Source organism: Nansenia antarctica (genome assembly GCF_963989245.1).
Source record: "Nansenia antarctica genome assembly, chromosome: 19".
In the NCBI taxonomy this organism is placed as follows: Eukaryota; Metazoa; Chordata; class Actinopteri; order Argentiniformes; family Microstomatidae; genus Nansenia; species Nansenia antarctica.
Window position 1 is genome coordinate 7,786,729 of NC_137692.1, and position 22,200 is coordinate 7,808,928.

General features: G+C 44.6%; 1 protein-coding gene across 1 annotated transcript in view; it reads right to left on the reverse strand.

Moving 5' to 3' along the window:
* Positions 1-22,200, reverse strand: part of ptprn2 (protein tyrosine phosphatase receptor type N2) — a gene marked incomplete at both ends in the record, with an annotated part of 271,437 nt that overhangs the window by 124,150 nt on the left and 125,087 nt on the right. The gene's annotated exons all lie outside the window — the stretch shown is intronic.

Consider the following 22,200-nt stretch of genomic DNA (forward strand, 5'->3'; position numbering starts at 1 on the left):
TTGAATGGAATGGACTGCACTTATATAGCACCTTTATCCAAAGCACTTTACAACGGCCTCAAATTCACCGATTCACACACACATTCACACACCAATGGCGGCAAGCTACCATGCAAGGCGCCGGCCCGCTCGCAATTCGGGGTTCAGTGTCTTGCCCAAGGACACTTCGACATGTGGCCAGCCGGCGCTCGAACCGCCGATCTGCCAACCTTGCGATCATTAGACGGCAGCTCTACCTCCTGAGCCACAGCCGCCCCATTACAAAGTAATGTTTAAATCAAGGACTGTATACAATAATTTCTCTTCCTAAGTTTGTTGTATCCCTCCTGTCCCAAGAACCCAAGTCAGAATTCCTATCAGAACTCATCAGAACTTTGTCAACAAAGCTCAGATTTGAGAGAGAACACTACAAAAGCGACCGGTTATATATGCAACACATAGATTGCTAATCTACAGTTACAGTCTACAGTTTTGAACGTTTTGGTGCTTAATGGAGCCAGATACCCATTTACTCCCATTTTATCTCGGCTGCTGGGACCGAAAAGAGAAACAGTATAGCAAGTTACAATATAGTAAGTTTCACCAAAGCGACATAACATTCAATACCTGTCATGAAGCAAAAGCACCATAGATATTTAGACGGCTGTCCCTGTCTCTCAGGACTGGCGAATATATGTATTCCTCTCCATCTTGTCTCCCTCAAGTCAATCTTGAGCGGATATTGGAGTTAAATTGAAAGCGAGCGTTCCTTTAAGAGCAGGTTCAGATAGGAGCGAGTTATCACCTAGAGAGAGAGAGAGAGAGAGGGCCCCTGGAGACGTGACGCTCCTCTGTAGCGGCCAGGCCCAATGCGTACGGGGCGCTGACCCGTGACAGCCAGCCCATATCGATTTAAAAAGAGGGAGAAAGAGAGAGGGAGAGAGAGATACACAGGAGAAGGGAAGGAAAACGGCAGGCAGAGATAGCCCTCTTAGAACTTATACATTATTCATCTCTTTTCTTTCTCTCTTTTTGATGGGTGCACATCAGGGGAAGGCTCATTTTAAGAGGGATTAGTGATGACCTATTTTGAATACATCCCTGAGGAGCCGATCTCCAAAACACTGTAAGAAGCAGACAGAAAGCTGCAGCGCTCCTGAAGGAACACCTCATGGTTTCTGAAATGAATGTGCTATTCTCCCTTTTCAGACGTTGGTAATGAGTACATCATTATCTCTAGCCTGGCTACGCACATAGGACAAGACTGGCCATCTAATTCTGCTATCTGAGTCCACCTCTGACGGACGATGGTTAGTCACGTCCAACACCTTGGAGTCAGTAGGTGGCGGAGAGCATGACATTGACCATGACCGTAACCTGACTATAACCTGACCCAGTTCCATGCTGTATAATCTGACGTAATGGAGGTTCAGGAAAATGCATCTGAACTGATCTTCAAAAACAAATGGACAAAATAGATAAGGGAAGTGAGAGTTGGTGTGTCTTTTTCTTCCAGCCCAGACCAATGCAACGACTGTTCGGCCCATGAATTATAGAGCAAAGCATCATGGGGGAGGAGGGTGGTGGTGAATGTGAATCAGGCTGATAGGGTGCAGAATCAGGAGGCCTTCTCAGAGGGGTTCTATGAGGACAACAACCAGCTCTCATACAACCAGCTCTCATACAAAGACTGAACAACCAGCTCTCATACACAGACTGAACAACCAGCTCTCATACAAAGACTGAACAACCAGCTCTCATACAAAGACTGAACAACCAGCTCTCATACACAGACTGAACAACCAGCTCTCATACACAGACGCCTATGGGGAATATGTACAATGTGTACCAATGTCCTGTATGTGAGTGGGATGACATTGAGACAGGGACACATTAAGGACAAAACCATCTGAAGGTGAAAACTATACAGTTTACTATAGTTTTGTCTTAGTCTTATAGATACACAGTAGTATGGGTTTCAAATAATGATCAATGTCCACTCCTAGAATATAAGCATTGTTCTACCAAATTAAGTATACCCAATGGTAAACTTCACATTAGTCAGTCACATCAGCCAAAACTAGGCTACTTCTTTTGCCCAAATGTTTTTCTCAAACTGAATAAAATGTAATTCTATTTTCTACTAATGGAACAAACACAGACATACATTTTATTCCCTTTACTGAATGTGTTATAATAACCACCAAATTCTACGCTGTGTTTCAGCCAGCTGTAATCCTTTGGAAAATAAATATATTAATTATACTCAAAGAGGAACTACAAAAGCAAATAGGGCTTTGAAGATAGAAAGCCCTAAATGTCATCCGCCTGCTTTGAAGTGCCCTGGCTGTCTTTGTTTTTCTCCACTTGTAGCACACAGAACCACTGCCAAAGCAGACTGCCACTGCTTTCAGGGGACACTTTACCCTGGCTACACCATTAAGGGAACACACACACACACACACACAAGGCTGAACTGTCCTCATGTTAGACCATCCCTCTTTGTTCTGTACCAACACTCAGTGGCTTCAACTAGCTGATAACACAATTCATGTTCTGTTGTACTGCTTGGATGACGTCTTTAACAATACTAACTATTTTTTTGTTGAAGCTATTTTATTTTGGATGATTGATAATGAGGGAGTATATGGGGAAGGAAGGGGCAGACAGAGGTAAGGGGAGGACAGGACATGAGGAAGATGGAGCTAAATGCTGGAGTCCTCTAGCAGCACACATTGTGAGGTCTGGGGGCACTCGGCGGGTGTTCACAGTGTGGTTGGTATCGATTTGTTCCTCAGCATGGATCCCACCGTCTTGGCAAGGGCTGTCTGACATGACCTGTGGAAACCTGTCTGCAGAAAACCTCCCTCCTACTGGTTTAAACAGCCAAAGACGCTCCCACCTGCTTATTCATTTGGAGTTAGTTTGAGTTATATATATGTGTACCCTAAAAACAATCTTAACATAGGATATTTAGCATTAAGTCATTCTCCAATCCAAACATGTTTTCGAGTTATCACCAAAACATTAGTGACTGTGATTCATTGTGTCAGGATGGACAAAGAAAACATTGAGTCTACACACAGAAACACACCAAGAACAATGGCTGCTGATGTTTTTCTCTCTATCAGTGCCGTTTTGTCATGTTTATTCTGGAGCCTTGTAAGTCAGAACCCACGTTCTCTTCTGGACAAGGCTTGCTGCCGGAGAGGGAAAGAGGGATAGAGGGAGGGGGCGGGGAGAGCACTGGGTACCTTCTGGACAAGGCTTGCTGCCGGAGAGGGAAGGAGGGATAGAGGGAGGGGGCGGGGAGAGCACTGGGTACCCAGCATGTTGCTTCAACGAGGAGCAGCCCACCAATCTCCACCAGCTCCCTGCTAACCGAGCCTCCTGAGTGGACCACCACACTGAGTGACCAGGCCTGTGAGTCCTCAGACAGCCAGGGAGGTTGTAGAATTCTGCATTAAAGCGGACTGGAGTACTTGGGTTTGATGACTCTTGAGTATGTAGTATATTAGTATGAATAGTCAGAAAATAGACAAGAAAAGAGATTCACTTGGCATTGCCAATGTATTCAGGACCTTGTCAGAAAGTCTGAGAATGTTGATATATATGTTTGGTGTTTAAAATGCATCAGATATTGATCAAACTAAACCATATCTTAATTCAATTTTAATATGCAGGGATTTTCGATACTATTATCTAAATTCCAAACCACCATGCTTTGACACTCCTCGCACTTAAGCACTATTACATTTACCATTTTGTTGTATCCATTTGTTTTTGTGTAGCCGTTTTTGATGAGACAATGTCTATTCAATTTCTGTTTACCAACTTGAAGTCTCCCTTGGTGTCTGAAAAGATTCCGTCTTTCCAATTTGCCTTTCGTTTTTCACTCCCATTAATCTCCTGTGCTCCCTGATAGTTTCGTTTCGTCCACTGAAAATCACATTCAATTATTCATGCCTGTTTTCCACAAATACCTTGGAGATGGAATTAGCAAACAAACAATGGCGGTGACACTAATCCCCGTCTACAGTGAAGATCCTCTAATACACTGGAGCTCAGGCCGGCTGTTGACAGGCGGCTGTTACTGTCTTCAACTTTCTCAGCTCAGAGTTGTTGACACAGTAAACGTGTTTACATGAGGACTCTTTCTCTGACCCAACACCGGGGTAGGATAATACTGTGGATCACACATGGAATCAGTGTGTGACTGTGTATGTGTGTGTGTGTGTGTGTATGTGTGTGTGTGTGCGCACATGTGTGTGTGTGTGTGTGTGTGCGCACATGTGTGTGTGTGTGCGTGCGTGCCTGCGTGTGTATATGTGTGCGTACATTTGTGTGTGTGAGTAAGAACATACATCTTACAATACACTTCTAATACTCTCTTCCTTTCTTTCTCTTTCTCCTCTCTCTCTGCTTGTCTGTTTTCATGTAGCCAAGGCTGAGGCTTGTTGGTATGTTCCATAAAGCACACAGCATAAGTACACATGAGGTAGGTGATTGAACAAAGCCTGTACTCTGGGTCAGGGACAGCGACAGGGATAGGGACATGATGTTCTGGCAGCGCTATAATGAAAGACATGCTCGGCAATCTATCTGCAATGGGATTCTCAATTCAGCCTGGATACCGTGAGAGTGACACATCGCACCGGACATGGCTACATGGTTCTGAACATCAGCTCAAGACCTTCACACTTTAGTGCTCTGATACAGTACAACACTCTTGAGAGGCTATGTAGGTTAGCATAGTGCTATGTAGGTTAGCATAGTGCTATGTAGGTTAGCATAGTGCCCTTATAGAGACTTAGTAGAGCACTTATAAAAGGACACATTCTTTATAGAACTTTACTGCCTAAAGTTTCTGTCATAAAACTTTCTACACCTGAGCTAACATACATAAACACGTGTTAACTGACTGTGACTGGAACTCTTGAGACTGTAAACCCAAAAATGCATTCATATTTTCAGCGATCAGCAAAATCGACAAATGAAAGAAAAGAGAGCAGTTAAGTGCATCATACGGAATAACCGTCAACAGAGAGACATCTGTCTCCTAGAGCAGGGAGGTGATGGAGCCCTGGAGCGCTGCCTGGACTGACAGGTGACAGAGAGACAGTGGAGAGGAGAGAAAGCCCACAAGCTGGGGGGGGGGAGAGCCCCACCCTTCCCCATTCCTCCCAGCCCACAGACACACATGCATGCACACACACACGCACACGCATGGATGCACGCACACACGCACGCACACATGCCCACCCGCACACACACACACACATACACACACACACACACACACACAGACTCACACAGCTAGGGGCACTGAAAGAGAGGACACCGAAGAAGACTTTGATCACCGAACTGAGCGCACTCAACCACTCAACCACTCAACCACTCAACCAAAGAAGGCAGCCAGGGATGAGGAGAGAAGAGGTGAGCACCCAGGGTGGGAGGGAGGGAGAGATAGGGGGGGCCTCTTCTGACCTCTATGCCCATTGATACAGATGTTAAGGCATGACCACACAAGGAATCAGTCATCCGATACAGAGGCTGTGAAACACACAAGCCCATGGCAGAGAAAACCAATTAATGTCCAGGTAGTGTCCGTCTGTCCGTCCATGCAATCATAACAACAAACCTGCAGAGGTCAATAGAAAACAGAAATTAATTTGGTGTATAATAACATCAGAACATAATAACATTATACACCAAATTAAATTCAGTTTCATATCGACCTCTGCAGGTTTGTACATAACATCATACATAACATGCAAAGGCATAATCATTAACATAACTATATTCAACGAATGATGAATATACAAAACAAAATATAACACATTTGTTCTACAGTATATACACAGTGTGCATTAAATCACTCACACACACACACACACACACACACACACACACACACACACACACACACACACACACACACACACCTTCAAATCAACTCAGGCCAACATTCTCCTCTGTATACAGATACAAACAGTCAAACACACATTTGTATAGTGGTGGAAGGTTTGTGTTATGTGAAGGAGAAGGACCAGGTATATAAACCCCATTACTCTTTGTGAGAAGTCCAGGTAATTACAGTTGGCATTTTGACAAGTGTTTGCCAGAGTGAAGGTCAACTCTGTCTGTGTGGGAGATCTATGCTAATCTGCTCAGCTGGAGAAAAGACTAGCAGTCAACGTTACTGCCATTACAAAGCCACAGTTGCTCTATTTTCATTGCTGCTCTCTCTCTCTCTCTCTCTCTCTCTCTCTCTCTCTCTCTCTCTCTCTGGGTGTGTGTGTGTGTGTGTGAGAGAGAGAGAGAGAGAGAGAGAGAGAGAGAGAGAGTGAGCAAGAGAGATAGGGAGACAGACAGAGATAGAGAGAGAGAGACAAACAGAGAGAGAGGCATAGATACAGAGGAAGAGAAAAGTGGCTCAGCACTGTGGCTGCCTTTTCTGGGGAACTGACAGCATCCCTCTCTTCCTCCATTGCCCTCGCTATATTCATATTCCTCCTTATATCTCTTTTTTCTATTGTCTCCCCTTTGCCCCCTTTCGGCCTCTGCCTAGCTCTTTCTCACCATCTTCCTCTCTTCTTCTGTGTCTCTGTCTGTGTGTCAGTCCCTGTGGTGACAGCAATGTGTCAGGGGCTATGCTCTCTGCTCCAGATGGTCCAGGCTGCTGCTGCCTGTGTCCCCAGGCCTCCTGTGCTCATTGACCAGAGCAGGGTTCTCACGGCCCGGGGCCCGGGGACACACTGCTGGGCCTGGCCTCTGGGGCCCTGGGGTCGTCCAGCCGTGACAGCCCAGACAAAAGGGTGTCCTCACTGCCACCACCCACCACTCATCCTCACACCTCCTCTTTACCAGCCTTGACCACGAACCGTGGACAGTGAGAGACTGAGAGGATCGCTCTCTCTTAGCTTCTCCCTTTTCTCTTCTTTCTTTCGGGGGGTTGAGGGCCACAGCAGACTGATATGGTATATTGCTGCACAATGGATCATTTCACAAGCAGCTCCTACCATGCTGTACATGTAGGCAACATTGTGAGTTCTCCATTCATGTGTATATGTTACGGTACATGTGGGAATACTAGGGTTAGGGTTAGGTGCTAGGGTGCTAGGGTGCTAGGGTTAAGGTTAGGGGTAGGGTTAGGGTTAGGGTTAGACATGCCAGCATGTACCAAGTCACCCTAGCACCTAACTCTAACCCTGGGGTTTTCCCACATATACCGTATTCCCACATGTACCGTAACATATATACTGTAAAGTTATTCTATACAATATTGATTATGTTTATTGTGTTATTATATGATTATGGAATTGACAAGAAGAGGTCCTGTTAGTACATTTGCTAACCCTAACCCTAATAGTCTCTGAAGGAGATGAGGGAGACACCTAACTATAAAGCACGCTCCTTTCGCTAAGGACCCCTATTCAATCATGCCTGGTACAGACTGGTGAAGCATGAAGAAGATCACCTATCACCCCTCCCAATAAAGAGACGCAGCAAGCATGCCATTTCATCCATTCTTCACGAGTTCAGCACGAGAGGGGAAATTAGGGAATTGGGTAAGGGGATTCCCTCATCTCCCTCAGAGAACCTGGGTTACAGGTGTAACATTTAGTTCTCTTTCAGTCAACTCTGTTCAACCATTCACTATGGGACCCTGCAAAACTTCCCGATTGCCTGGTCCAAACTGGAAACCTGTATGGATGCAAGAATGTGCCCCTTCTATGGATGATATGTGCCATAGAAAGTGTAGTTGCCAAACTTTGTGGATGGCCTGTAGGTCTAGTTGCCATTCCCCTGGAAGGTGTCCTCATCACAACAGTACATTTGTTCAGCTTTCTTTTTTTGTTCAGCTTTTCTGGTACATGAGTGCGAAATAAGGGGGAGCTCGGTTAGCTATAGCTCCCCTAGTGGTGACATGAGCTCCCCTGGAAACATGGTTTGTGACATTTTGGGGGAGCTCTAAAATATTGATATGATAGCCAAATAAATGCTATTTTGGTCATGGTTTTTCTCAAAGATGTAAAATAAGGGGAAAAAATAATAATATTTTTTTTTTTTTATGATTCATGAAAAAAATGATTTTATCGCGCTAGCCTAGAGCCGCTCGGAGCGTGGGGGCACTGTATGCAGGCATCCACTACCAGTGTTGCCACAGTTACTTTGAAAAAGTATTCTGATTACTGATTACTGATTACTCCTTTAAAAAGTAATCTAGTTACTTTACTGATTACTTGATTTTAAAAGTAACTAAGTTAGATTACTAGTTACTTTTTTAGTTACTATTGGCAGCTGCCTAGGCACCCAACCCCCCCCCCCCCCCCCCCCACCCGCAACATAAAAATGAAAACTGGTTTTGCCAAAACTCACTTTATTTTAACAGTAACTTAAATTACATAATTAAACTTTAAACAATAACTTAAAACAACAAAATAAAGAGTCTTTCTTTGCCTCACCCAACATAAATACTTGTTTTTAAACAATAAAATAAATATAATCTTTATTTAAGTGGGGCTACCCCCCTCAAAACGCAATTTCCCATTTTTCCCCGATTTTGAGATGAGTTGCTCTTTTGCCTCCTAAACATGTTTTCTTTCATATTAGTGACAATACAACGTCGACAAAAACACATTTGGTTGTTTATTTTACTTGATTGTGGTGCATGCGTCCGTAAAATCCTCATAAATTCGCCAAAAGTTAGTAGTTTACGCACAGCGTTACCGAAACGGCTGCTGTCTGAAATACATCAAGCCTGGCCTTGTTTGAAAGATGTGTTTCTTGTGCTCAAAATGGCCGCTTCCAAAATTTACAACGCCCCTTGTATCAGCAACCAATCACTAAAATAGATAGGTTGCATTCTTTTAGAATACGCGATTCTATTGGTTGATGCGAAAATTCTCGAATGTGATTGGTTGTCGTGTCCCATGTGACGCGGAAGGCGGAACTAGCCTCTCCACTCAGCCGTTTAACATTGGCGACCTACTGAACTTTAGGGACACTTTTGGGACACTTCCTATGTAGCCAGGGGAACAGAAAAAGACACACACCATCAGTGGGATGCCAGCTTTCAGACAAAAGTGATTTCAAGTCTCTAGCCCATTGTATGGCCTCCTGTGGCCAGAATTCATAACTCCCCTCCTGAGTGAGCTAGAGGTCTGGTTTTCACAAATGTCGAACATCTTCGGTCGCGCCTAGCAGAAAAAACTCGACAGAGTACGGGTGCCAAGCCCCTTACGAATGACCTCGTCGAAAACGGTGCGTCTCTGCGCCTCGGAACGGCCGCGCTGACCGAAAAGCATTTAAAAATAACTCAAATTCAGGCTTCTCGGCCTAGGCACTTCAGGTCAAAGTACCGCTGCGTCGCAACCGTACGAGCCACAGACGCCGTTCTAATATTTCCTGAATCGGCTCGGGCCCGCCGAACACATATCCGAGCCCCGACTCGGTTGCGGCGCCAGTACCAGGTTCTGTCCCTCTCTCACACACAGGAGAGGCAGATGTGCTCACACACCAGTACCAGGTTCTGTAACTAGGCTTGACACAAGTGTGTGTGTGTGTGTGTGTGTGTGTGTGTGTGTGTGTGTGTGTGTGTGTGTGTGTGTGTGTGTGTGTGTGTGTGTGTGTGTGTGTGTGTGTGTGTGTGTGTGTGTGGCTGGCTGGCTGTAGTTCTGTGTGCTGATTACATGGTGGTGCCAGAGGTTTGTGAGAGAGGGAGACACTTTCTATTCCATAACAGCCACTATTTGTAGCCTGTGTGCATTTCTGTTCAGTTTATGTTATTCAGTTATCAGTCAGGTGTTTAGGATGTTTATTGCTAATGGTTTGATTAGGTTTTGTGTTTGTGAATAGCAGTTTCAAATAAAAATGTTTCATATTTCACAATACAAAACTTTGAGTCTGTTTTCCCGAAAATTTGTTTTTATGTGTTTGTCCACACACTTGTCCACACACAAGGATTTTCCTTGCACCAAAACAGACCAAACTTTCCACATTTCTTCCTATCCATATTCTGCTTCTCTGCACACAAGAGTTTGATGATATATCATTCATAGCCCTGTTTATAGTACATTTTATACCAAAACCATGGCGAAAATAGATTTTTTTATGACTATGGACAGTATTTCCTGATGTATGGGCTGATACGAGGACATAGACACAATCTGCTGTGTGCAAAGTTTGTTTTCTTATGTGTCAACATAAATAAATAAAAAATTAAAAAAATTTGACAAATATGATGGTGTGAGTGATCCTGGAGATTTGGGTCCAATTAGCATCTAATTTGCATAATAAACATAAACAATAATAAATTCAGAAAACTTGCAATACATTTTTTCATAGTTTTTATGTACATAACAAACTGGGAATGTGTTCATAGTGATATCTATTTTCTTTCTTTTTTTGCCTATTGGCAAAGTCTAGGGGGGGTAGCCTCCCCTTAACAGTAACTAGCAAGGAGGGGTTTCACAAAACCTAAAACCTACCCTGACCATTCAGGCTTTTACCACAGGACAATATTTTCTTGCCAGCACAGAGTGTACAACGAACATTTATGTTCTTGTCATCCTTTGCTGACACAAACTCAAAATAATCCCTATATTTCCAGCTATTTAACGCATATCTCTGTTCTCGCTCCATTATACGCTTCTGTTTACACTGTGCAATCAGCGTGGTGATACACGTGAGCGATTCTGCTGCACCTCGTGTTGAAAACGTGATCACTGACGTCACTCCCCAAGACGCGAGAAAAGCAATAAATGTTTGTTTACTATCGAACATTACAAAGAAATACTACATTTAGCCTAAGTTATGAGGTAGTAACGCAATAGTAACGCACAGTCACTCGAATAAGTAACTTTAATCAGATTACTGATTTGGAAATAGTATCGCGATAGAATAGTCGTTACTGGGAAAAGTAATCAGATTAGAGTATCGCGATACTTAGTATCGCGTTACCGGCATCACTGTCCACTACCCACTCACGAGCTTGTTTACTACGTGCGTTAAAAAACTGTCACCTGCGCGCCATTGTTGATGACAGTGAAAAGAAGAAGAAAAGATGTCGAAAAGAAGAAAGCAACTTACCTTGGGCGATTTCTATCCAAAGAAGTCTAAACAAAATGATGAAGAGGAAAATCCATCTGTAGCTGGTGGTGGTAGCACATCGGACGTGGGGACTGATGCTGCTACAACAGTGTGTTGTTCGTGTCGTTCAATGAGAAACAGTTCAATGAGAATCTTTTTATAACTTTTATTAACGTGCTCTGGTTACATCAACTCCATCTACCTAGTACCTCTTAGTTCCTGTCCTGTCACTCCCACTACATCATCTCCGGTCCTGTCCTATAACAAGGACCTCTACTGACACCTAGTGGTAGGAGTATCCAATCGTCACATCCTCCTTTCTTTGAGGTAAGAAAAATAACAAACAGCTAACAGTTCAAGTTACACAAATTACAGGTATCAGCTACAATCTTAACTGCAGCTATGTCCTTAAAGCATTTGACTGAAACACACAACCAAACATGTTTACTATGAACTAACCCTTAAACTTTCTTTTATATGTATAACATATCAACTCAAAACATTAAACACATTCTTACACATTCATGCTTATTGTCTTTTTTTTTTTTTTTTTTTTTTTTTTTTACAAGTTCAGTCTATCAGGCTTTGTGATGTGTCTTGTGGATCTTCTTATCACAGGTTCACTTGACATGTGTGTGTTAGTGTGTGGTTCAGTATATCTGTCTGTGTTACAGTCACTTGGAAGTGGACGGATGGGCTCAGACTCACTGCAGGCTTCACTGAGCTCTGGAACAGCTTCTGGAGTTTTTAGGAGACTGCGGCGATTGCGTCTGAAGATTTGTCCTTCTTCTGTTCTCACCGTGAATGACCGTGGAGCGACTTCGTCAAGAACAGTGGCTTTTGTCTTCCATCCACCAGGACCTTGAATCCTGACTGTGTCGTCGCTTGAGAGTGGTGGAAGCTGCTTGGCTGTTCTGTCATAGAATGACTTCTGCTTCATCTTCTGTAGCTGTAGCTTTTGTTTCAGCTTTGGACGTCTTCTTTGCTGTGAGTAACTCGGCAGTGTGGTACGAAGCTTTCTCTTCATGAGCAACTCAGCAGGTGACAGTCCACACTCAAGAGGTGATGCTCTGTAGCTGAGTAGAGCAAGGTATGGATCTGAGTCACTGTCAGCAGCTTTCTTCAGGAGTTGCTTGAGAATGTGGACTCCTTTCTCAGCCTTTCCATTAGACTGTGCATAGAGAGGACTGGAGGTCACATGATTGAAGTCGTACTGTTCTGCAAACTCTCTCCACTCTCCGCTACTGAAGCATGGTCCGTTATCAGACACAACGGTATGTGGTATGCCATGTCTGGCAAAGATCGATTTTGTGTGTGTTATGACACAGGCTGATGACATGTTTGCTAGCAGTGCCATTTCAGGGAAGTTGGAATAATAGTCAATGACTACTACATAGTCTCTTCCTTTGAGATGAAACAAGTCCATTCCTACCTTGTGCCACGGTGCTGCTGGCACATCAGCTACTATCATGGGCTCTTTGGTTTGCTTGTTCCTATGCTCCTGACATGTTTGACACCTGCTTATCAGTCTCTCTATGTCTTTGTTGATTCCAGGCCAGTAGACAGTATCTCTCGCCCTTCTTTTACACTTTGCGACACCGAGATGACCTTCATGGATCCTCCGTAGCATGTCCTGCCTCAGAGCTCTTGGGATGATGATTCTGTCGTGTTTTAGCAACAGCAGCCCATAGACTACACTCAGCTCACCTCTGACATGGAAGAACTGTGGACAGGAACCTGGAGGCCATCCATTTTGCATGTTGCTGATGACTTGTTGCAGCTCTGTGTCTTTCGCTGTTTCCTCAGCTATCTGTCTGGACTTGGAGTCTGATACAGGAAGCACAGCAGACACCATGTTCACATGCCTCTGAACATCCTCTTCAGTTGTACTGACACTGTCCCCTGTTGGTGCTCGCGAGAGTGCGTCAGCGAGTACTAGATGCTTTCCTGGTGTGTAGATCAGTCCAAAGTCGTATCTTTGCAATCTCATCATCATTCGCTGTATTCTTGGTGACATCTCATTCAGATTCTTTTTGATTATAGCGACTAATGGACGATGGTCTGTCTCTACAGTGAAGCAGGGGAGGCCATATACGTAGCTGTGGAACCTCTCTAGCCCAAACACTAGCCCTAAACACTCCTTTTCTATTTGAGCGTAACGACACTCAGTTTCTGTCATAGACCTAGATGCATAGGCTACCGGTTTCCAGTGTTCACCCTCAGCCTGAAGGAGTACTGCACCAATCCCATCTTTTGATGCATCTGTGGACACTTTAATCCTCTTTGTGTGGTCGAAGAATGTTAGCACAGGTGCAGTGGTTAGTGCTCTCTGGAGCACTTGCCATTCATGCTCATGTTTGGAGGTCCACTTGAACACACTCTCATTGTGCAGGAGCCCACGGATGCAGGATGTTTTCGCTGATAGGTTGGGGATAAATTTACCTATAAAGTTGACCATCCCCATGATGCGTAGCACCCCTGTTTTGTCTGTGGGCCTCGGCATGTCGAGTATGGCGTTGATTTTCTCCTGGTCGGGTTGGACACCTTGTGCTGAGAGCTTGTCTCCAAGGAAGACTATTTCCTGAGCTCCAAACTGGCATTTGCTCCTGTTGAGCTTCAGTCCATTCTTCCGTATGCTCTCCAGCACTTTTGTCAGCCTCTCATTGTGTTCTTGGATTGTGGAGCCCCAGACAATGATGTCGTCCACATAGGCTCGAACTCCATCCAGCCCCTCGATGATGTGTTCCACTGCTCTATGAAATATTTCAGACGCAGAGATTATTCCAAATGGAAGTCTGAGGAAGCGGTATCGACCAAAAGGAGTGTTGAAGGTGCAATATTTGGTGCTGCTCTCTTCTAATTTGAGTTGCCAGAACCCTTGTGATGCATCAAGCTTTGTGAAGTATCTTGCACCCGCCATTTCACAGGTGATTTCCTCACGCTTGGGTATCTGGTAGTGTTCACGCCTGATGTTCTCGTTTAGATCTTTTGGGTCCATGCATATTCTTAGGTCACCGTTTTTCTTTTTCACACACACCATTGAATTGACCCAGTCTGTTGGTTCTTCAATCTTCCTTATTACACCCAGTGTTGTCATCCTGTTTAGTTCCTCCTTTAGACGGTCTCTCAATGGTGCTGGGACCCTTCGTGCAGCATGCACAACTGGCTGTGCATTTTCTTTGAGCTGGATTTTATAGGTGAATGGCAGTTCACCAAAGCCCTTGAACACATCTGAATAGCTCTGCACTAAGGATTCAACAGAGTCACTAGATGTGCTCACAGTTGTGTTGATGCAGTACACTCTTTTCACCAGCTCTAAATCTTCGCATGCTTTATCACCTATCAGTGAGTCTAGTCCTTCAGCTACCACAGAGAAGAGTAAGTGGTGCACTTTCCTTTTCACTGTTACTTTCAGCTTGCATGTGCCTAAACAGTCAATTCTCTGTCCATTATAGTCCTTAAGCTCAAGCTTTTTTCTTTGAATTTTTGGCTTTTCTTTCATTGCTTTGATGTCAGACATGCTGATTAGATTTGCTTTTGCACCAGTGTCTAGTTTCAGAGTGACTATAGTCCCATTTATTTGCAGTGGTACTATCCATTTATCTTGCTTGACAGCATTTATCTGCTTCTGTGGCTCTACTTCACAGCCCACCATGCCAACAACATATGGGTCACTGTCACTGTCAGTTTCAGTGTCTTCCCCCACTATATTTACAGGTTTTCCCATCCTTTTCTCTTTCCCTTTAGAGAAGCACTGTTTGGCAAAGTGGTTATTTCCTTTACAATGAGAGCATTGCTTACCAAAAGCTGGACACTCCCTTGGCTTGTGCTGCGAGCCACAGCGTTTGCAGTTGAACGTCTCACCGTCTGTCCGTTGCGTTTGTGCGCGTTGTTTTCCTTTGTAGAAGACCGCGGCAACTGTCACATCATCACTCACTTTCATGGAGCCCGCTGCCATCTCGCCGAACGTCCTCGCGTGAATCCGGGACAGCTCACTCGCATGACAGATCTTGATTGCCCCCTCTAATGTCAACTCAGCTTCCCTCAGCAGCCTTTCCCTGACCTTTTTATCCTCCACACCAACTACGATCTGGTCCCTGATCATGGAGTCCTTTAGTGTAGCAAAGTTACATGACCGTGCTTTTAGCTTTAGGTCAGTCAGAAAACTATCGAAAGGCTCGCCCTGCTGCTGGATTCTAGAACGGAACACATATCTCTCGTACGTCTCGTTCTTTTTGGGAGAGCAATGGGCATCAAATTTCTCGAGCACTTTATCCAGCTTCTCGTTATCATCTCTTTCCTCAAACACGAACGTGTTATACACTTCTATGGCTTGTGGGCCTGCTATTGTTAGTAAGAGTGCTACTTTCCTGGTGTCCGGCTTCGTTTCCAATCCCAACGCTGTAATGTAGAGTAGAAACTGTTGTTTAAAAGTGCGCCAATTGCTGTCGACATTCCCCGTCAGTTGCAGACTCGTCGGTGGCTTCACTGAATCCATGTCGCATTTCACAGTTGTATCTTGCACTGTTTTACTCCTGGTACCATGTGTTGTTCGTGTCGTTAAATGAGAAACAGTTCAATGAGAATCTTTTTATAACTTTTATTAACGTGCTCTGGTTACATCAACTCCATCTACCTAGTACCTCTTAGTTCCTGTCCTGTCACTCCCACTACATCATCTCCGGTCCTGTCCTATAACAAGGACCTCTACTGACACCTAGTGGTAGGAGTATCCAATCGTCACAAACAGAGCCGAGAGAAGAGGCAGCTAACGTTAGTGCTAATGCTAACTTGACAGCTAACGTTAACGTTACTGTGGGGGCTGAAGAGACACAACAAGACAAGCCAAGAGAAGAAGCTAACGTGGAAACTAATGTTAGGAAGACAACAAAAAAAGAGGTCGGAGGAGATGAGGAAGAGGATGATGATGACGATGCTGATGACCACCCGCCTGTTGCTGGAGATGGGGGGTGCGAAGATGATGGGGTCCCTCTGGCTGGCTGGACCAGCGAACAGTGGAGTGACTGGACCAGACGTCTCCCGTGGCTGTTCTCAAAGAATAGTTGCTTAGGCCGAATAGTTGCTTAGGGTGTACTACGTAACCAGTAATAGACAGAACAACTTGCGTAAGAAAATCTACAAGCACCGGGATAGTGTGGCGCACAAAAGGGCTGTTGAACTGGCAGAAACAAGACAAAAAGAAATAATGCCAAACAGGATTCTCTGTATCAACGCAAAGTTGTTCGAGGAAACATCAATCGCGTTCAGATCCGCCTATATGGTAGCCAAGGAAAGGATGGCTTTTAAAAAACGTCCACCCGTCATGCAGCTCCAAGAGATCAATGGGGCAAAGGTAGGCCCTGTACACAGATCCGATAAATCCTGTGCTGAGATTATTCACCACATTGCACACGAAATGTGCAAAAAGTTTGTTGTTAATGTTAAAAAGGCTCAGTCAAAAATAAGCATCACTATTGATGAGAGCACAGTGCACGGACGTGCGTATATGATTTTATATGTGAGATGTAATGTGACAGGAAAAGGGGATGTGGACAATGTCTATTTAGACCTCACAGAGCTAACGCAGGGCACAGACGCTGAGTCCATCTACAACAGCCTGAGAGAGGCTCTACGTAAAGCAGGTTTTGATGATGAGTTTTTGGCTAATAATCTCATCAGCATAGCCACTGATGGTGCTTCTGTCCTCACGGGCAAAAACAGTGGAGTCATTGCTCGCCTGAAACAGGATTTCCCAAATATGCTGTCAGTACATTGCCTTTGCCACCGCGCAGAATTGGCAGTCCATGACGCTCTAAAACTTGTTGCTGGATGTAACCACTTTGAGTTTTTTATTTCAAAACTGTACGCTTTGTATCACCAGTCCGCGAAGAATGCCAGACTAGGATGCAGATTTTTACCATAAGGTGGGTGGCAAGTAGTTTTAGAACTGTCAAAGCCGTCTGGAACAACTACCCTGCGTTAGCGAGACACTTTAAAACCGCAAGTGAGGATCCGTCTCGCAGTGACATTGAGAGGAAGAAATTCCTTGGGCTCCACAAACGGCTCTCAAACGCTGGATTTGTAGCCGATCTGGCTTGCATGAAAGACATGCTTTGTGAACTGCAGGCCCTGTCACTAAGGTTGCAGCAAAGGGACATAGATATAGTGAGTGCTAGTCGTCAGATTCAGCAGTGCATTGATGTAATTAACGCTATGAAAGTGGGTGGAGGTAAATCAGCACAGAAGGCTGAGGAACGCATGTCACAAGGATTGTTCAAAGGTGTGGAGCAAGTTGAGAGGCTGAGCAGCGGTAAGATTAAAAGGGGTCAGTTCTACCAGGCTGTTATTGACAACCTTAAGAAGCGAATGCCAGAGTCAGATCTCGTTCATATGCTCAAACCCCTCGACAAGCGCTTTTGGCCACAGGACCGCAACGCACTCATCCTTTATGGAGAAAAAGAAATACGGGCCCTTGCGAAAACACTTGGCGAATCTGCCAGTGAAGCAGTGCAGGAATTTCGCGACTGGAAGCTGCAAGATGCTGCACCAGGGAAAGTGCTGGAGAAGCTGTCCATAGCAAGCAGAACATACCTGCCCACGTCATCGGAGTGCGAGAGGGGCTTTTCAGCTGTAAATGACACTGACAGTAAGACTTGCAATAGACTGCGTGAACCCAGCCTCTCATCACTACTTTTTGTGGACCTTAATGGACCTCCATTGGAGAGATTCGATCCAATGCCTTTCGTCACATCTTGGCTTAAATCAGGTCATCGCCTGTCCACATCATGGGCTCCTGGACGTAGAGCAAAGGCAGCTGAACCCAGGCCTCTGTGGTCGCTTCTGTGTTAAGGTAAGACCCGCTTTTATAGACTTGGCTTCTGCTGTGTTGTAGGCCTATGGGTTGCTGTGTTATAATGAGAAGGGCTATGTGCATCGTTGTTGTTAAAGGAGCATAGTCTACTACTGAGATGCTAACCCGACGGATTGTCCGGTTGACGCGCCGTGCGTCCTAGTTTGATGTGTTGCTGTTGGTTATACAAGATCCATAGTCGTTGGTTTGCTGCATAATAAACATTTATTGTGTTACTATGTGCCATCAATGGCTTAATCACTGGTACAAACAATAACAATAACAAACTTAGCGCCCTTGCGGTCAAACCTATTTGCCCTTCCGGGGTCAACACCTGACGAGAACAACAAATGTGCTACCTTATATACACCTGCCTCAGGTATTGTGACAGCGCCACCCCATGCCCACACAGTGAATTACAACACATATCACAGGACCATATCTGGCTCCTACAGTTGTGTTGTGTAGGGCAGTGTTTAGGCTTGGTATGTGGCGTTGCGTCGCCCTCGCATGATGTGCGGCTCCCCCGCACACCGTGATTTAATTCGCACACTGGCTCTGAGGGATGTTTGCCGCACCACATCAACAAACATGGCAGGAGTTGGAGAGCACAATCCTCCTTGGCGGTTGGTGTATGCCATGTATGCCACTGTGTATTGTCCTTTCTGACCAGGATGTGATGTCACTGCAGGAACGGAGAAAGGGCTTGAAGGTAAAAAAAATATATACAGTGTAGGGCTCGAGCAATTATGTGTGGGATGGAACCAGATGGAGTGATGAAATCCAGATCTGGAAGTCTCACATGTGGAGGAGGCCAAGCTGCCTGACCATAATCGATCAAGCCATTAAACCCTAGAACTGCAGACTCATGCAGCTGGGCGAAAACACCTGCAGACACCCATTCAAGGCTGTGTGTCTGTCTGGGGTTGTTGAGTCCATGGTAAGCCCACCTAAAAAAAAAAGCCCACCATTTAGCTGGGAATAAGTTATCAAGCTTTTGGCATGATTCATCTGGATGCCTAGGTCTAGCAGATGTGACAGCAGTAACTCTGTGTGCTCCGCTGCCTGCGCCTCGGAGTCGGAATTGGCTGCTTCTGTACACTTGGTAAATGTCCCTAGTACCGGGAACACACCGAAAGGCAGAGTCGGTTTCTTGTAAGATACTCCCAATGGGCCGATCTCAACAGATAATAAATTGTCTGCATGCCTGACAAACCTTGTTGTGGAAATATGTGACGGCAGCTGGTGAAACCATAAACCAGTCGCAGACTCGGAAGGGCTCTAAAATGAAAGTGAAACTTCTTTTTTTTTTCTTTTTTTCATAACACGCAACTTGAAGTTTTACAGTACCCACTCGATATAATAAACAGTTTAAACGATCACTAAATATGTATAATTTGTGGATTGGATTCACTGTTCTCGTTTGCTGTAGGCTACCGTTAAGGGACCACTGTAGGAGTGATGGCAATAACAGGATGATGTAGTCGTTTTGCCGGTAGAAAAACAATCATGTGCGCTTTATTTCACTCTCTTCGTGCGTACTGACAACAACCACATTCACTCCCCTCTGTCCCACTTATATTACGTCATATCACCCGCTAAGCAGGATGGGTGATTGAGTAAACACAAACATATGACAGTGCTTTGTACAAGGCTGGAACGCCGTGAATTATGAATACTCTACTCGCTAACGAGTGGTCACTACACCACTTTACTTAGTTTTAAGACGTGTTCAAAAGCAAGGACTGTAAGTTCATCTACAGTAGTTGTGTGTTTTTAGCATGTCGATGTTCTCTCAGCATGTTGTGATGTTATAAAAATGCAGTTAGATGTTCGTAGAGATACACCACTGTTAGCCGCTAGCTGTTTGCAGCGTTTGTAGCTGCGGTTTGATCAGAGTGACTTTTCTCGCATTCTGTGTTTGAGGTGTGTAAAGGCCGATTTAAGCTTCTGTGTCAAATTTACGCGCGTAGCCTACGTAAGGGGTCTCGCACTTTACACTTCTGCGTAGGTCGCTCTGCAATTACACCGTCACATCGCTAGGTGGCAGTGTGTTTTCTATGCCCCTGTGCTGTGCCTCTTCCGGTTAGGAAGAGGCGCATTCTGACAATGCCGACGGTCGGTGTACTCATATATAGCGGCATAATAGCGATCAAAAAACTTATTTTTGTTATGCTTGTTGTAAAGAAAATGTATATAATGCATTGAAATGACTGTAAACTAAGATAATAAGATGGTTATCATACATTTATCATAATTTTTCAAATCTTTATTAATAAGTAATTACAGAAAAAGTAAATGACATTTCTGTCATGACTTCCGCATTTACGAGAGAGTCGGAATGTGACGCTACCAAGCGGACCAATCACAGTTCTTATAGATAACTTAACATTAAATATGTCTATCATAAATATAATTTAAACCCAACGAACAGCCATGGGGCTCCCTGTAACTAATAATTTATTTCTAAATAAACAGGATTGTACATCTCGTAAATGTGAATCGCGCTCCTGACGCTTCCATTTGAACTCAACGGAGCTCAAAGCGGCATAATAGCGATCTTTTTGTTGTTATGCTTGTTGTAAATAAAAGTTATATGATGCATTGAAATGACATTAAACTAAGATAATACGATGGTTATCATAATTTTTCAAATCTTTATTAATAAGTAATTACAGAAAAAGTAAATGACATTTTTGGGCGACGAGAGAGTCGGAATCTTGTCGGAATCATGTGCTACCAAGTGGACCAATCACAGAGCTTACGGTTGCGTAGAAACTGACGCGTAGTTACATTTTTGGAGAGCTGCGCGTTAATCGACGGCGTAGGCTACGGCGTAGCTTGTGTAAGCCCGCGTAGCCTTGCGTAGCCTACGGCGTAGATTTTACGCAGAAGCTTAAATCGGCCTTAAGAGTCTCTCGGCACAGATCGAGATCGACACAGAGGAACGATGTAATAAGCATGTTTTTATTTAGCTTTGCACCGACTAGTAAAGGCCACAGGCATGCTGGAGAGAGAGTTTACTAAATAATAATAGACCATAGGAGGCTCTGCGGACTGCCTCCCTGTAGGACACCTGACTTGGAGGTGACGTCATCCTCATCCTTTGATTCCCACAACACCATCAGTGGCACCATGTCCATCCCTGTCAGAAAACTCTGTTGGAGGCACAGCTACTGTATATAGCTCACTAGCCATGAAGCTACACTAAAATGGTGGAAGATAGCTAGTGTGCCATTGTCTGAGAACAACTGCTAGCATTGCATTTTGTGCTAGCTCTGTCCGTGTGAAGCACAGGAGCTAGCATCTGTTAGATTAGCCACATGCTCAAGTAATAATGACGACGAACGTGTTAGCTAGTGAACCGGCCCAATGGTTAAGGCCAGTTCAGATTTTAAAAATCACAACGAGACGAGTAGCAACTTGCAACCACTTGCAACAGAATCTCAAAACTGTGGTTTGCAACATTCTAAAACTGGGCAGTTCTCATCAAAACAATGCAACACGCACAGACACAGATGGCCGTTTCCATAATAACAACACAAGTTGTGTTTACCTGACAAGAAAAAGAGTAAAATGGATGACATTGACAGTGACTTGCTGGCAGTGTTTGCAGTAACACTTATCAATAAACGGCGCAGATGCCGAGCTAGGAAGCAGAGGATATGGAGCCGTCTTTGGCTACTGCAGTGACAGAAACAGGTGGCCTACGCCAACCAGGGATATACCAGCTTTTACCAATTTCGCTCACCTATTTCACCTATTATTCTCACCTATGGGGAGACCCCCCTCCCCAGGCAATTTCCGCATCTACTCTTGACAGTGACCTGAAAGGAATCCCTCACAACTAGGGTTATCGCGACGACTCTCCACTCCACTCTATCCCACTTGGAGAGGGGGAACAGCTACGCGAGACTGCTCTTTGTGGACTTCAGCTCTGCCTTCAACACCATCCTTCCAGACAGGCTAGTGACCAAACTACTAGACCTGGGCAGGGGTGAAAGTGGTTTGAGTTTCTTACAGGAACTATAGGCTACTACCCCAACCTTCATCGTTTCATATTGTTCTCCTCCTGCCCCCAGCTTCATGCATCCCTGAACACACACATCGTGGTGTTGGTGTCGAAATTAGAAACACTTTAGGGCTGCCATGTTTCACCAAAAGTTTGGAGTGAGAGTTTTTGGTGGTGGAGCGACCCATAACTGTGCACGTTTTGGTAGCGGCGGCCCCTCTCTCCCACACAATTATTTGTGCTAGTTTCCTGCAATTTTAAACCA